Below are 6,066 nucleotides of genomic sequence, written 5' to 3' on the forward strand. Positions count from 1 at the left end.
CGCATGGCAGTTGTTTAGCATGAAACGTGCTATTAAGTATTGATCAAGAGCATCCACATGTTATTCCGAGAATGTAAAGAGCTATTAAGAGCCATTTGACTTTACCAGAAAGTAGCGAATATTAGTTAATGAGTAATGGAGAAAATAGAGAGGTGCGGGGCGGCGGGCCCCCGGCCGGCCCCAGCACAATTGGATTCTTTCAAAGAAAGCAGAAAAGAAGAGGAAAAATCGCTCTATTTTTTAATTCCAGCGAGAATTTCAACCGGGAACAATATAACCCAACAGCTGCGACAGGTGGAAGAGAGATAATTGAGCAAAGGCTGCTTTTGACAATTAATATTGCGGGGAGATAATGTCCCCGGTCGGGGTTTGTTAAGAGCCCGGGGATGCGAACAGGCAGTGCGGGGGATGCAGCAACACCCAGAAATTATGAAAAACACTCAGAATTATGGAAAAGGGAAAAAAAACCCCAACAAAATAGGAGGGTGAGAAGATTGGGAAGAAATTCCCCCTGTCCAGTGCGGACAGTAGATCCCTCAGGCTGAGAAGTTTCCCATCCTAACACCACCTTTTTTATGTTTGTTTGGTTGGTTGGTTTTTTTTGCTTGTTGGTTTTTGTTTTGTTTTGTGTTTTGTTTTTTGGGGTGGTTTGTTTTTTTTTTTTTTGTTTAGAAAAGAGTGTTCCAGGTAGACAACTTAATGCCCGGAGTCTTTTTTAAAAAATGCTTTTATTGCTATTGCACTTCCTACCACAAGATGCAGAGCAAGTCAGCGGAGTTTGTATTACAACTATGTCATAATGTTTCACTGATGCAAAACATGTAGCCAGAGGGGGTTGCTAATGATTCCTGGATTAGAGAGAGGGAGAGCGAGAAGTGAGAAAAAGAAAACCTGGTTTCTTTTTTTTTTCTTTTTTTTTTTTTCTTTTTTTCCCCTCTTCTTAAACTACGTAAAACCTGCCCATTAATAACCAGCCCTTGCCACATCTCAGTATCTCTCACAGACACGCGGACCTGCCATGAGCCTTTTAAACACCGCAAACGTTTTGCATATTCCACCTATTAATTATGTTCGCAGCCTATTAATTTCAGGAGGTTCTTTTCAAGAGAAGACAACTTCCAACTTTGTATCCGTGTGGGGGGCGGGATGCTCCAAGGGCTGGGGATTTCCGCTCGGGGCGAAGAGCGCTTCAAAGTCACCCTACCACTGCCCCCCAAAAGCTCTCCCCTCTGCCCAGGGTGTGCAAAACCTCTGTCCCGGCTGCTCCGGGTGCGGACCGGCTCCTCTCAGGCCGTGCAGGGCCCCGGGGAGATGAGGAAGGGGTGGGAAGGGGAGATGTGGGGATTAAGGAGCGCCCTGCCGAGATGCCACCCGGCCGGCGCTGCGGGGCTTTCCTCGCCCTGCTCCCGTGCTGGGCTCCAGGCCCGGTGGCAAAGGCTCTCCGGGGCAGGGTGGGAGGTTTGGGGCGAGGGTGTGAGCAGAGCAGAGCCCCCGGGCACGGTGAGCAGGGACAGGCGGGGTTCGGCCGCCCGGAGCAGGGGCTGTGGAGCCGCCGGGCTCGGGGTGCCCGTTCCCGGCCTCGTGGTCCCTGTGCCCCGCAGCCTCTCCAGCAAGGCTGCAGCTGGAAAAGATTTCCCCCATTTGACAAGATAGTTTTCTTTTTAATTTCTCTCCTTCCTTTTTTTTTTTTTTCCCTTTTATTATTTTTTTTTAATTTTTCTCCTGAACCTCTGAAACCCGTGCAGGGATCGAAGGGCGTCCCGGGGAGCGGGGCAGTGCCCAGACAGCCCGGGACCCTGGCGGGGGGACCGCTGCCACCTCCCCTGCCCCGGCCACCGCGGGCTGGAGCCATCTCCACCCTTCCCGCAGGCTCGGGGGCGATGCTGGCCGCCGTCCCACCCCTCCTCCCCCAGGGGCAGCCCCTCCGGTGTGTCCCTGTCCCCGCAGTGACTCCTTGCCCGCTCCCATCCCTGTCCCCTCGGCCCAGCTTGGCATCACCCCTGCAGCGAGGCCGGACCAGGGACCTGCGGGGCCAGGTGGGACCAAAGAGCCCGAGACCTGTAGCATCCTCGGGAAAAGGCAGAGGCGAGGCAAGGGCTCGGGTCATGGTTACAGCCCCTGAGATCTGCCGGGCAGGCGTGAGCTTTGCCCCTAAACCCCGCCTAAGCAGGACCCGCGGGCAGCTGCCAGCCCTAGAGGCCGACCCCGACCCCAGGGCTGCCACCAGCCCCGGGCACCCCGCCGGGACGGGCAGCGGCAGGAGCTGTCCGGCCCTTTTATCCCCGGGTTTCGCTCAGAAGAGATGAAAAATAAAAAGTTTCAAATGTGACCTACTTCCATCTCCCCCTCCCCCTTCCTTCAGATATTCACGTCATCTATTAAGGGAGGGTGGGGGGGAGAAGGGAGAAGCTAAATTTACGAGGTCTGGTGGGTTCTGGAGTCTGGGTGCTGGGAAACAGGTGTTGGCAGTTCGCTAGAGTGTCAGTCAACTTTTGGAGATGAAGTCATTAGGGAGGTAGTCTCCTCGGAACAATCTGGTGGTTTCAGTCGGAGTTAATTTATACCGAAAAAAAAAAAAGAGAGAGAGAGAGAGAGAGATGGGAAAAAAAAAAAAAAAAAAAAAAAAAAAAAAGGAAAGAAAGGAAAAAATAAAAGAGCCTGTAGAAATACCGAAGGGGACAAACATAACGAGAACAGATTCACACTCCCACAGATTATGCCACTTGGAAGTCACATCCTGAGAAAAATAGCCGGCTCTCGCACAGCGGCGGCGCGGGGCGGGCGGGGGCTGCGCCGGGGCTGGGAGGGCACAGCCGGGGGGAGAACAGGTCCTGTCCACTCCCCGGGCCGCCCCGCACCTCCACCGCCTCCGCTGCGGCTCCCAAGGCGACAACTGTCCGGGAGGGGACAGGCCAGGGCCACCTTCTGCCCGTGTCCCCCCCACCCCGCCGGCAGCGCGGCTGGGAATCGCCGGTGACCCTGAACTGTTGGCGGCTGTCTGTGGAAAGGCCGGCGATCCGCGGGCCGAGACAAAAGGTTTCATGTGCACAAACACCATCTCCTCGAGGCCTGAGCACGGCGCTGCTCGGAGCCGGGGCCGGCGGCCGCTCCGTGAGCCGGGGGGCGGCGGGGGGCGGCGGGCAGGGCAGGGGGGGCTCGGCTGGGAGAGCCCGGCAAAGGCGTGGTGCGAGCTCTGCCTGCCAGGCATCATGGCATATCATGTGCTTCAAAAGATGGGGGGGGGGGAGGAAAGGAATGATGCTCAGATCCCATCGCCCACCCCCCTTTGCAGTTGGGTGACAAATCACCTCCGTTGTATCAACCACTTGTTTCTTTTAGTATCGCGGGGAAAGATTTCATTAATGCTCCTCCAGCTCCCCTTTTTTCCCCCCCCCCCGTCCCCTCCCTCCAAATCTATTTTCTTGCTCAGAGTGTGTCTTCTAATCATAATTAAAATCGTCTCATATACATCGGCGTCTCTCGTGTGCATATTGAATTGCAGGTGACTGGGCGGAATGTTATTTCACTCGTGTCTCTCATTTTTACATTTACACTCACACCAAAACCACAACAACAACAACAGCAACAACCCCACCAAAAGGGGAGGGGGGGAAGGAAAAAAGCAAAAAGCCCCCCAGCTCCCCGGCCGCAGACAAGGTGGGTCGTGAACAGCGATAGAAAGGCGATAGTCACGATCGATGCTTTGCCAGGCAGCCGGCGCGCACCACGTCCAACCCCACGGCCAGCCCGCTACTTCACTTAATATAATTAAGATTAAAACTGAAGTGCTGGCAGAGGGAGCGGGTGTCGCTGGGTCGCAAGGACAGCAGCGGGATCTGCTGCCCCGGCTCAGGCACGCAGGGGTCACTTCTGTTTAGACATTTCCACCTTCTTTCCTACATCCTGCTCTTTAGGTGCATAGGGCTGCGCATACGCGCGGCGGTGCGCGGAGGTTCCGCTCTGGCACAGGGCAGAAAGCTCACCCAGATGACCTTTTTCCTTTTTCCCCCCCCCTTAAAAGCAGAGAAAGATGATCTCTGGGCCGTTATTTACAGCCACGTAATTAAGTCAATATGATGGTTTCGAACCAGAATCCCAGTCCCACTCGCGGTGGAGCGAGAGGGGCTGAAGCCAAGTTTATTGTCTGTCACTTCAAGGGATGGGGGGTTAATTTAAGCGCTATTGGTATTATTTCCCTGCGTCCGAGGCCACAAGCAAAGCACAAACCGAAGTGCCGGGTGTTTATTCCAGGCGATGTGACAGTCTGGATGCAAGGCGAGGAGGGAGTGTGGGAGAGTTCAGGCGAGGGCTGAACCAGCCCCGCAAGCAGGGCTGAAACCCGTGTCTTCTTTTTCTTCCAGGCTTACATGAGGCTTTATCATTCGTTTCTTTTTCTTTACTGATTTTTTTTTTCATCTTTTTTTTTTTTTTTTTTAACCAAACAGATACGCTTTGCTCATTTAATTTCCCGACACCGCATTCAGCCTCTGCACCTTAAAGTCCTTTGAGCGATAGGTCCACGTTTATACCTCCTCTGGAGCAAGTACAAAATACACTTCAGCTCAAGGGCTGGAGAAAATCCTTCTCCGCAAGCAGAAGCTCTGCTGAGCAGCCTGGTGCTGCTGATTATATAGTGCAACTTGAAATGATCTCAGCCGGTGGAATATTAATCAAATCAATCAGGGTTGACAAATGAGAAATATTTGAGGGAAGGTGGTAATTTACAACTTTGTTATTAGTTAAGAATCTCCCGCCTTGTAAGAGTAATTAATAACTCCTGGATGGGAACAATTTGGAGACGGCAAGAAGACAGCGTCTTGAAATAAAACAGGATAAAGAGAGGGGTTGAGAAGTGAACTGCGCCTCCGTGGAAGAGAAATTGCAAATGATTTTTTAAAAGATGTCTACGGGGGCATTATATATATAATCTGAACATTATGTATACACAAGTATAAATATGGAATAATCAGGCGAGCGAGCGAGGGAGACTGGACAGGAGATAAATACTGAAAAAATAAATCAAAACATTGATTCTCGTGGTCACGTCTCCCGTCCAAAGATTAGATGAAACGCTGGGTTTCAAAGTACTTCAAAGAAATGATCCCCAAAATGCAAAAGTGCAAGGCAGAAACCAAAGGAGTGGGTCCGGAGTGATTTGAGAAATGTATTTTCGCCCTCTCTCTCGTTCACCCACACTCCCCCTCTTCCATGCCTGATAAATGTGAAGACCCCTTTTCTCCCCAACTCCCGCTCAGATGGGAAAACTCAATTGTCTGCAATGTTTATAGTGTTAACCCTACTTATCTACAGAACCCTCCCCTCCCCACCCCTCCCTTTTCACTTTCCATAGACACACATTGATTATTAGACTGTATGGACCCCCCTCCTTTTCCACAACCCCACCCTCAACAACTGACCAAAATAATGACTTGTTGGAAAACTATAAATCATTTTCGTGTTTCAATCCCTGAAGACTCTATTTAAGTAAATAGGCTTACTGTGAAACAATGCATAGATCCAAGTCCTTCTCCGGATTGCTTCCAAATGCTGCCATCTCCAAAACTTTTATTTACAAGAGAAGAAGAGGAAGAAGAAGGAGGGGAAGGTTAAAAAAAAAAAAAAAGGAAAAAAAAAAAAACCAACCCAAACTTTGGCAAACTTTATCTCTTCTTTATTATAAGCTTCAGCCTCGCCTTGGTAAGCCCCAGCCTGTTCTACAAAAGGTGGCTAGAGATTGAGATTTATTGGTTTCCAAATGAAAAGATTCATTCGATATAAGAGGTTAACTCAAAGTTCCTTAAACCGTGACTAGCATTGGCAAGGAGCTTTGCCTAGTCAGCACAAAGGCAGTTCAAAGAAACCTTTAAAAATACACACAGATATACATACACACAAACACACTCTCACACTTTAGCCTCAACTGCAATTTTCTTTTCATTTTTGTTTCTTTCTGCCATTACAAAGCCCTGAGCCCCTTTGTAGGTAGCTGGAGGTTTTTTTTTTGTTTTTTTTTCTCCAAGCTGAACTTTGCCATTTTGGTGTTGACCAACCCCCTTTTCTTTTGCA

At 50.6% G+C, this 6,066-nt stretch overlaps 1 long non-coding RNA gene across 1 annotated transcript in view; it reads right to left on the bottom strand.

Annotated features, from left to right (window-relative positions):
• The window catches only part of LOC143695171 (uncharacterized), a 31,962-nt gene extending 26,299 nt beyond the window's left edge, over positions 1-5,663 (bottom strand). The window contains exon 1 of the long non-coding RNA XR_013184151.1: positions 5,499-5,663. This is a non-coding gene — a long non-coding RNA (uncharacterized LOC143695171). The remainder of the gene's footprint in view (positions 1-5,498) is intronic.
• Positions 5,664-6,066: the final 403 nt, after the last annotated feature.

Source organism: Agelaius phoeniceus, chromosome 13 (genome assembly GCF_051311805.1).
Source record: "Agelaius phoeniceus isolate bAgePho1 chromosome 13, bAgePho1.hap1, whole genome shotgun sequence".
NCBI lineage: Eukaryota > Metazoa > Chordata > Aves > Passeriformes > Icteridae > Agelaius > Agelaius phoeniceus.